Genomic DNA, 11,104 nt, shown 5'->3' on the forward strand with positions numbered 1-11,104 from the left:
TATCTTATTTTTGTATTATTTTTATTCACGTAATTTTTATTTTTCTATCTATGTGACTTCACCGAAAGAACATGAATTCCTGCAGTCACGAAAGTTTTAAGTAAAAAAAAAAGTGCAAGATTTCATTTTAAAAAAACCGGTCCAGGTCCTACCGATTCCTGGGCCTATTGGTGCTTTGACTTTATTTTAATAATTAATGATTTTACATTCTGCCACCCACCCCCCCCATTTCAGATCACGAATGGTTGCGCCCAGAAATGCGCGGGAACTTGTTGTCCAATCACAGCGGCTGTTGGGGAGCCTATGACCAATGAGAGGCGCTTGTCTCAGCGCTCGGTATGGCCCCCAAGTGGCCGCTGATGGCTGCCTCTCAGCGCGCTACCAACAATGGCAATAATAATGATAATCACTACTGTTGTTAAAATAATGACGTAGTTATAATCATAATAAATAGTGTTTTTCGTTTGCTTTGTCACGCCCATTCTGACGCGCCGAGCAGGTGAACGGTGGTCATGATTTACAATTGATTGCCGTAATGCTATCCCTATTTTAATTGCCTAAATGTTCTCATATTGATTGTTGATTGTTTCAATTAAAGGGCTACATCTATGCACTTTAAACAGTGTCGCGATATGCACCATTGTGCATATGCGCGCATTGCTACACCTTTGCAGTCTTACTTTATAGTAGATGCGTCTTACCGTCTTTGATACAGTATAGTACGTAATGAACGCAAATACGATAATTAAACGCGTTATAAGTATCGTGTTGTTCTAATTGTAATTTCGCTACTTGAAATCGGGGTGATCATTCTTCAAATTGTAATAGCCGTGCTTTGTGCTGCGTGCTATCAAAACCTTTCATTTCGTAGACAGTTGTATAGCAATGCGCATGGTTTTATTTATAGTAGGTTCAAGTGTTGACATAGGCAAGCCATAATTGTTGATCTCTACATGGTCGTAAAATATCGACCACTTTGTGCGACGTTCCTGTCATGGCAATGTGTAATCGATGCTGACCCTGACGCCTGCTGTATATTTGGAGTGTTCACGTTCTCCGCGTGGTCGCAGGGATTTTTCTCTGGGTCCTCCGTGTGCTTCGAGTATTTGGCTGCTATAAATAGCCACATGATTCATCTTCTTTGGTTCTTTCGGTAAAGTCACGTAGAATGAGAATAAAATAATAAATTGATAAAATAAAATAACAATAATATTCTCACGACGTTTCGGCCTTCATCAGGTGAAGGGACGAGACGGCCTTCATCAGGTGAAGGGACGAGACTGTCTGACAGACAGTCTCGTCCCTTCACCTGATGAAGGCCGCTTGTGTTGTGGCCGAAACGTCGTGAGAATAGTATTGTTATTTTATTTGATCAATTTATTATTTTATTCTCATTCTACGTGACTTTACCGAAAGAACCAAAGAAGATGAATCATTGCAGTCACGATAGCTTTAAATCGAAATTTAGCCACATGATGATAAGCCACTTCGTTGAGCTATCATTCATTTGTGGCCAGGTTGCGTCTGAAAAAACATCTATAGAGCTCTAGCGGGCCTTACCTGGTAATATAGCATAGCAGTTGAAAAGTTAAACTATGTTTAAAGGTAAAGAAATAGGTAAAGTAACTCGTTTTCAAAGCACACCCTTTTATTTGCACTCAAAATTAGAAATGTAATCATTTTATCCCAGAATTAATACAATTTCACGTGCTAAATAAAGTGGGTGGCTTCCTGTCGATATGTTTAAATTTATGCAAGCCATCCACTTTTATTCAGCACACGAAATCTGATTAATTCTGGGGTCAAAAGAATATATTTTAAAATTGAGTGAAAATAAAAGTGTGTGCGTTGAAAATACTTGTTTGTGACCTCATTCATTTTCAGAAGTGACCTGGTCATCACAAATGGTGGCTCAACGGAGTGCGCTTATTGCGTGGAAATGGACAGCAGCCAAATTTTCCTGAACGTGTGGTGACGTCCGTTCTAAACGTGGCACGAAAAACCAGACGACCCGGAGACAAATTCACGCGACCACCACGGGGAGACAGAGACGCAGAATCCAAAAAGACAACAACAACGGCAGCAGACATCGTCAGGGTGGGGATCAAACCCACTACCTCCTACACACCAGGCCAGGGAGATCATATTTCCTGGGCAAGGGGTATGTAGTACCTAGAGTGATAGGACCAATAGGGGTGGTACCAATAGGGAAAGTCCCAATAGGAATAGTACCGATAGGAAGAGTACTAACGGGAATAGTGCCAACAGGAAGAGTACCAACAGGAATAGGCCCAGTAGGAATAGTGCCAATAGGAATACTGTCAATAGGGATAACACCATCAGATGAGTACAAACAGGAATAGTCCCAATAGGAATAGTGCCAAAATGAATATCTCCCACAATAGGAAGAGTACCTGCTAAACCGTGGAAGTTGTGGGTTTCCGACCGGATCCTCATCGCCATCCGTGGCTGAGTCGTCTCGAGTGAGTGCCCCTAGAACGAGAGCGTGCTTGTGGGTTAGGTGACATGCGATCGCACTGCGGCTGATCTTGCCTTGACTCTCGCGCTCTGGGTTACAAATGCACTTAGCCTGCGATCAACATCCTCGCAGCAGCAGTGGCAGGGGCTGATGGCTGGCTGTAGAACAAAGATGGTCACTGTATCGTGCGCTTTCAGATGCTATCTACACTATAAACTACACCACACTATATATGATGCCACAACATCGCAGTGTCCCTCCCAACAATCGCACCCTGGCCCCCACACCCCCCACCCCAGCCCCCATTGCCCCGACGAGTGAATAAACTCACACACACCAAGTGTTTTGATTGGGATCGACCGGTCTAATAGTCTGGTGTTACTCCGCAGATTCCTCCGAGGAATGTCCAATGGTTTCCTGACGCCAGAATTTGGCTCAACCCCACAGGGCAGTCTACATCGCAACGCCCCTGAATTGGCTTCATAGTGTATGGGCGCAAAAAATATTACCGGGTCGGCTGCGGTGAGTTATACAATCCTGAGAATAGCGTCAGGGCGGGCCGGAGTGAAAAGTTCGGGAAAAGCAGAAAATGAGTCGGGGGAGATCAAAGACAACCGCAGTCCACGTGAGAGGAAAGGCCGCGGATGTGGGCACAGGTAGGCGCACGATTGGTCGCGTGATCCAGGTCCTTTGGAGTTGGGAATAAAAGAAAGGACCTGGGAACGAGGGGGCCATCTCAGTCAGCCCCTCCGCTCTTCGGCGCTCACAGCGTCCGTGCGACGCCAGTGACTGCAGCTACGAGGGAGGACGCTTGGTGGACTGTGCGGGTAGGCAGCGGTAGACGAGGCTTTTCCCGCAATACACACTTGGGTCGTAGCGACTAGATGGCTTACTTTCAAGGGTTTCTTCGCGCCGAAAATAAAGGCATTAGCAAGACGGTATATGACGTGGTGTCACCGGTCTCTGTGTAGATCGTGAGTTTGCACATTGGCGCACGGTGTGGCCCCGGGGTGGTGAGCGCAGCGGTGTGAGAGTGCAGCACTTGTAGTAAAAAAAAAATACGTAGAAAACAGGGGGAACGTAGACATCGAGTGGGGAGAGAGGAGGTAGAGAGAGGAGGGGGGGTGGGTAGAGAGAGGGGGTAGAGAGAGAGGGAAGGGGTTACAAGGAGGAGAGCAGAGCGTGAAATATTTCGTGAAATCTAGTGGACTTAACTATATTTGTGACGCCAGAATTGGTTACCCATGTCACCCCCTTGGACCCACAGAGACCCATATTCATAGAGACACAGACACAGAGACAAAGATACCCATAGAGACAGACCCATAGAGATACATTGACGTCCATAGAGACCCAGATACTTGTCGTCCACAGAGACCCAGATACTTGTCGAGACGCATACTTCTCCTAACGCGTGATGTTGATTCTGAACGTGGAGGGAGAAACCGAACAAATCCATGCGACTGCCATGGGGAGAGACGCAGACTCGCACATAGAAAAGAGCAGCAGCAGGCATCGTCAGGGTGGGGATTGAACCCATGACATCCTGCACACCAGGCGAGGGAGATAACATCTCCTCGCCACACTGCTCATATACTCGCACATAGTAAGGATCGAACCCACATCCTCCTGTACATCAGGGGAGAGAGATAACATCTCCTCGCCACACTGCTCATATACTCTCACATAGTAAGGCTCGAACCCACATCCTCCTGCACACCAGGGGAGAGAGATAACATCTGTTAGTGAATTTTTAACCTCGTTCCCTGCTGCTGTCTCTGCACCTGCGTCGCGTTGCTCCATCGTGTTGGGGTGATTCGAGCCCAGTCGGTTCAGAGATGAAGTAAAATCTTCCCCCGTGTAGCCTGTAATAGAGTGTAGGGGCAAGTGATGTTACACACACAGAGACTCACAAACACAGACTCAACACAGACTTACAGCAATACCCGCCATTCGCCACTAAGTGGCGGTGACTTCACCACGGCGCTTGTGACAGACTGTGCACTTTAAGGCCACGTGTAGGGTCGAACGTCCACTGGCAGGAGGTCACGGGATAGACCCAGCAGGCGCCATGGGTTGGCTGTCTGACATGACTGGCCGATGCACCACCTATTGTGCGAACTTTCTATGTTTTCGCCGCACTGCGCTCCGCTCGTTGTTGGGAGCGTCGCTCCTCTGCCCTCTGTTGCTGGAGGGCGACTGCCTCCCACTGCCCAGCAGCCTCAATGTCCACCTAGCCTGGCACTGCTCAGTAGCGTCCTTCACGAACCTCTTGTGCAGAGGCCGATCTTGACACCGCTGATACCAGTCACCGGCAAGTCCACTCGGCTCCCACATTCTCTTGCACCACATTACTCCATACCTTCTCCAGTCCGTACCGCGCCCATTTAGCCCCTTGTCTCTGGCCAAACAAAAGCTGGTTGGGCATGTGGTGGCTGGGCATGCGGGCTACATGTCGGGGGAGCTCACCGATGGGACTGTGTACAGACTTTTCAAGGATTTGCGAGCTCCTCACACAATCCAACCTGGTTAAAACTAGGCAGGCCAGCCTGAATGTTTATAACCGGCGTAGATGTTCCATAAGGACAGTCTACGTTTCACAAGCATAGTAGCAGGGAGGGCATGACCGTGGCCGAGAAGACCTGCAGCTTTTTGTGGAGCGAGAGACCAGGTAGTTTCCACACGTCATCATTACACAGCCGATGACAAGATAATGCCGCTCGAATTATTCGGAGTGAAACCCCTGCTGCCAAACTAGAACTGGTCATAAGCACACTGCCTATGTATGGAAACTTTTCCAATCTCTCCGCAACTGACCCATCACACACAAGGACTCACGCACAAACACGCAGGCGAACGTATACAGACTCGCACACACAGACTCACACACACAGACTCACACACACAGACTCACTCACACAAAGACACATCCCCCGTATATCCTTAACAGACTGTCCGGGCAAGTGCTGTGAGCAAGCACCTATAAAGGACGGAACGGCACACGAGTGGGTGGGTGGCCAGCACCACGCCCGCCCGTCTTCGTCTCCCCAGTGGCGATGATTTCACACCGCACCAGGTACTCATTCGAGGCTGAGTGGACCGCACACACACACACAGATTCACAGACACAGAAATAGACTCACTCACTGCAGGCGAAGGAAGGCAGTGTGCAGGTTGCGTGCCGTGCCCCCGTCTCTTATATAAGTTGTGAGCCAGAGAGACGGGGAAACCACACCTCCATATCTCGACCTTTGTCGCATATGCTGTGAATGTTATTGGAGGGATATATACATGTTTGTATAATAAATATATAAAGAGTGTTGTAAAGATTTGTCTAACCGGGCTGATGCTACAGCTGACTATTCAGGGGCGCCACGGTGGCTTTGAGATGTTACCTCCCTTGCCTGTTGTGCAGGAGGTCGTGAGTTTGATCCTCACCCAGACGATGCCTGCTGCTGTGTATGTGGAGTTTGCATCTCTCTCCCCTTGGTGGTGGCGTGGATTTGTCCCCAGGTCCGCCGGTTCTTTCTCTCCACGTATAGAATCAACGCCATGCGTTGAGAGCAGTATGGGTTTCTGGATTTCTGTGAGTCGCAATGGGTCTCTATGGGTCTGTTTGCGTCGATATAAGTATCTTGGTCGCTGTGGGTATCTACGAATCTATGTAGAACCATACAGATCTCTAAGGGTCTGTATGGTTCTATTTAAGTCTCTGGGTCTCACTTAACAGCACTTGCTCCGAGAGCCTGCTACACGGGGGATCTTTGTGTGTGTGTAACAGCACTTGCCCATACAGCCCTGCTAGAGGCAACATGAGGGATATTTGTGTGTAATACCATTTGCCCCTCCAGCCTGTTAGAGGCTACTGGGGGAGCTTTGTTTGTGCGTGTAACAGCACTTGTCCCTACAGCCTGCGAGAAGCTACCTGGGAAAGCTTTGTCTGAATGTATGTAACAGGACTTTCCCCTACAGACTGCTAGAGGCTACCTGGGGGAGGTTTGACTATATAATTTGACCTTAAGGAAGGCAAATTCAGACGCAGTGACCGGTCGGGGAAAACCCCTTCTTGTGGTGCTCTACAGCGCAATGTGCTGAGCATTCACTTAGCAGTATATAGTGGCGTAGTGTATAGTGTAGTGTATAGTGGTGTAGTGTATAGTGTAGCGTATAGTGGTGTAGTGTGTCGTGTAGTTTATAGTGGTGTAGTGTATAGTGTAGCGTATAGTGGTGTAGTGTATAGTGTAGTATATAGTGGTGTAGTGTATAGTGTAGTTTATAGTGGTGTAGTTTATAGTGGTGTAGTGTATAGTGTAGCGTATAGTGGTGTAGCGTATAGTGTAGGGTATAGTATAGTATATAGTGGTGTAGTGTATAGTGTAGTTTATAGTGGTGTAGTGTATAGTCTAGTTTATAGTGGTGTAGTGTATAGTGTAGTTTATAGTGGTGTAGTTTATAGTGGTGTAGTGTATAGTGTAGCGTATAGTGGTGTAGCGTATAGTGTAGGGTATAGTGTAGTATATAGTGGTGTAGTGTATAGTGTAGCGTACAGTGGTGTAGTGTATCACGTAGTGTATAGTGGTGTAGTGTATAGTGTAGTATATAGTGGTGTAGTGTATAGTGTAGCGTGTAGTGGTGTAGTGTATAGTGTAGTATATAGTGGTGTAGTGTATAGTGTAGTTCATAGTGGTGTAGTGTATAATGTAGCGTGTAGTGGTGTAGTGTATCACGTAGTGTATAGTGGTGTAGTGTATAGTGTAGTTCATAGTGGTGTAGTGTAAAGTGTAGCGTATAGTGGTGTAGTGTATTGCGTAATGTATAGTGGTGTAGTTTATAGTGTAGTATATAGTGGTGTAGTGTATAGTGTAGCGTGTAGTGGTGTAGTGTATAGTGTAGTATATAGTGATGTAGTCTATAGTGTAGTTCATAGTGGTGTAGTGTATAGTGTAGCGTGTAGTGGTGTAGTGTATCACGTAGTGTATAGTGGTGTAGTGTATAGTGTAGTATATAGTGGTGTAGTGTATAGTGTAGCGTACAGTGGTGTAGTGTATCACGTAGTATACAGTGGTGTAGTATATAGTGGTGTAGTGTATAGCGTAGTGTATAGTAGCGTACAGTGGTGTAGTGTATCGCGAAGTGCATTGTGGTATAGTGTATGGTGGTGTAGTGTATAGTGTAGTTTATAGTGGTGTAGTGTATAGTGTAGCGTATAGTGGTGTAGTGTATAGCGTAGTGTATAGTAGCGTACAGTGGTTTAGTGTAGGGTATCGTAGTGCAGTGGATAGTGTCGTGTTTCGCAGTGTAATCTATAGTAGTGTAGTGTATAGGGTAGTGTATATTAGTGAAGTGTATAGCAGTGTAGTGTACAGTATATTAGTGTATAGTGGTGGAGTGCATAGTGTAGGGTATAGTAGTGCATAGTGTAAGGTAGAGCAAACCTGTCAACCCCTTATCAGACCTATTCAGGCCTTATTGTTCACCCCGTGCCCTTAAAAATCTCAATTTTCATCTTACAAAGTCCCATCACGTTGAAGAAACACAAATACATATGTATGGACCTGAAAACTAAATTTCCCTGTACACGAATACGGGCAAACCGTATGGGTGGACAGGTATGGTATAGTAGTGTATACTGTAGGGTGTAGTGTATAGTGGTGTAGTGTATATAGTGGTGTAGTTTGTAGTGTAGTGTATAGTAGTGCAGTATATCGTGTAGTTTAGTATATTGTGGTGTAATGAATAGTAGAGTACTGTGTATAGTGGCGTAGTGTATAGTGGAGTGTATGTAGTGTAATGTAATGTGTCATGTATAGTGGTGTAGTGTATAGTAGTGTATAGTGTAGTGTATCGTAGTGTATAGTGGAGGGCATAATAGTGTACAGTGTAGGATATAGTAGTGTATGGTATGGTAGTGTATAGTGTAGGCTATAGTATTGTAGTGTATAGTTTAGTGTGTAGTGTATCGTAGTGTAAAGTGGTATAGTGTAGGGTATAGTAGGTTACAGTGTAGTGTATCATAGTGTATAGTGTAGTTGTATAGTGTAGCGTATAGTAGTTTAGTGTATAGTGTAGTATGTGGTAGTGTGGGGTATAGTAGTGTAGTGTATAGTAGTGTAGCGTTTAGTGTAGGGTATAATAGTAAAGTGTATAGTGTAGGGTTTAGTCGTATGCAGTGTAGCGCAGTGCTTCTCAGCTTGACTCAACATGGTTCTGAGAAATAAATGTAAGAATTAATCAACAATATTTTAACCAATTGTTCATTTTGTGACGTTATCCTCACCAGCTAGGAAACTGCAAGCAAATCAAACAAACTTCGACGGATGCTCTGCGTGCATGATGTTACGAGTTCCTGCTCGCCGGTTACTCTTGGACACCGCGTTGTTTACAATCAATGAGTTCAGAAAGGTATGTTATATCGTTCTAGGTTACCATATGGATCCGAATATTATCATAGATATTTTACATTGGCAGATTCATCACACGTGATTTTCATCACCAATGACTCACGTACGATATCATTTGACACGTAGGTTTTTTTATTTTTTTTAGGGGGAGGGGGATAGATCGCGTAAATATATTTTAAAAATTCCAAAATGAATAATATTTGTTGCGAAAGGCTACTCCGTCAGTTTAACACGTAGCAATAGTAGTGCTTTCGCGACCAATATTATCCATAATAAAGGTTTTAGGTTATATCACGTAAATATAAATGCGTCATTAAATCCATCACCTCACGACAGTAATTACAACTAGCATCATCAGCCAGATGGTGCTAGTTCTAACTACTGGCGAAACGTCAGTCCCCGAATTGTCAATGTTTTGGGTTTACTCTCCAACACACAAACCGGTGTGTGCTGTACGAGTAACGAATGGGCACGTTTTGCTTACGTAACAAAACTTACTAATTGGCTGGTGGTGGGTTTAACGACACTTATTTCTACGGGATCTTACCGAAATACCCCCATTATGTGTTAATATCACCTCCCGTTACCCCAAGGGGGTCCCCGTACCCCCACTGACTTAGGAGACTGTTCAACTGTAAACACATTGGGCGACAGAAGAGCCATAGATCATCATCCCTCGCTGCTGCATCGCTATCACTCTACAGCACTCGCTGTGTCAGCAGTACCGGTGAAGAACCTCACCTGGCACCCGCGAATAGACTCAGCCACGAGGCCCCCCCTAGGAGTTACACGTGGGTACTGTGTCGGTGTCTCTACTCGATAACAAAGAGTTATTTATTTATAAATATGATTGACTGTCAATGGGGGTTTTCCCATCGGCTCATATTTCCTCATGACATGCCGATCGGGTCAGCCCTACCTTGAAGCTACGACGTGCCAATCTGTTTGAGCGTCTACTCTCGTTGTATCTGAAACTTGTTATGAATGCTGGGTTTCTAGTGGTGGTGGTGGCTATGATGTGTTCTCTACCTCGTCTGGCGTGCAGGAGGTTGTGGGTTCGATCCACACTGTGTGTGAGTTTAAGGGTTATGGGTGATCTGTGGGTCTCTGAGTATGGGTAACTATGGGTCTCTATGAGTACAGGTCTATGAGTACGGGTCTCTGTCCGTTTATATGAGTGGTTCTCTGAGTATGGGTTTTTGTGGGTCTCTGAGTGTAGGTCTCTGTGGGTCTGAGTATGGGCCTCTATGAGCATGGGCCTCTATGAGTATGGGTCGCTATGAGTATGGGTCTCTGCAGGTCTCTGAGTCTGGGCATCTGTGCGTTTCTATGAGTGGTTCTCTGTGGGTCTGTATAAGCGTGGGTCTCTGAGTATGGGTCTCTATTGGTCTATATGCGTCTGTAATTCCCACATACAATTGTAGTGTAGCAGCGCCGACTGGCGACCGGGGGTGGCCAGTACGGTCGGTGTCTGATGTATCCGACAAGCCGGGGCAGTCGGCTCCGAAAGCTGTGCCTCAGAAAAGTTGCATTGTGCCGCCCGCAGGATCTGAGCCGCTGACATCCGGGAATCCTGCCTAGGCCGCCTCGGGCGAAGGACCCCGGGCGGGAGTCCGATCGAGTCCTTCGAAAGAGTCCAGAGAGGTGCCGAGCCCTTCAGGCTCTTTGTGCGAATCCCCAGAGCCCCAAGGAAAACAAGACCCTGCCCAAGGCGGGGGATCCGGCGTCGAGGACCCGGTCCAAATGTGAAAAGTATCACTGATCAGAGGTCCCATTCCACGTTGGATATTTTGTGCATCGGAATTGTGATTCACCGAACGCCGGGTTGTTGTTTTTTCTACTTTTCTCACCCTTGCGTCGCGTTATTAGTGTTGTGTTGAACCGGGTCGTTGTTCCGTCCTACTCGTGATTGTCTTGTTCTGTGGGATGTTGCTCTGCCATAAATCTTGTTTTTGCTAAATATTAGCCGGGTCGGCTATCTTTCTAAACAGGTGGGGGGGGGGGGGGGGGAGATTATGTAGTGTAGCAGCGCCGACTGGCGACCAGGGATATCAATTACGTGTATACCCACCCAAAGGCAAGATCTGGGGCAAGGGTCACGGAAGGGAGAATAACCGGGCCAAGGGTCGTGGAAGGGATCCATCTTGTAGCCCCCAGGAACCAGCTAGATGGTTTCAGAAGGGGGGGGGGCTTGGACAGAACGGGGCCGGGCCCTGCTGGAAGG

General features: G+C 46.6%; 1 long non-coding RNA gene across 1 annotated transcript; it reads left to right on the top strand.

The window, feature by feature from the left end:
* Positions 1-91: 91 nt before the first annotated feature.
* Positions 92-10,842, top strand: LOC142905836 (uncharacterized). Its single transcript, XR_012929834.1, has 4 exons — positions 92-499; positions 5,430-5,555; positions 8,760-8,881; positions 10,427-10,842. It is a non-coding gene; the product is annotated as an uncharacterized LOC142905836 (long non-coding RNA).
* Positions 10,843-11,104: the final 262 nt, after the last annotated feature.

The sequence above is a fragment of the Petromyzon marinus genome, chromosome 59 (genome assembly GCF_048934315.1).
Source record: "Petromyzon marinus isolate PM22_M1 ecotype Great Lakes invasive population chromosome 59, UKy_Petmar_22M1.pri1.0, whole genome shotgun sequence".
Lineage (NCBI taxonomy): Eukaryota > Metazoa > Chordata > Hyperoartia > Petromyzontiformes > Petromyzontidae > Petromyzon > Petromyzon marinus.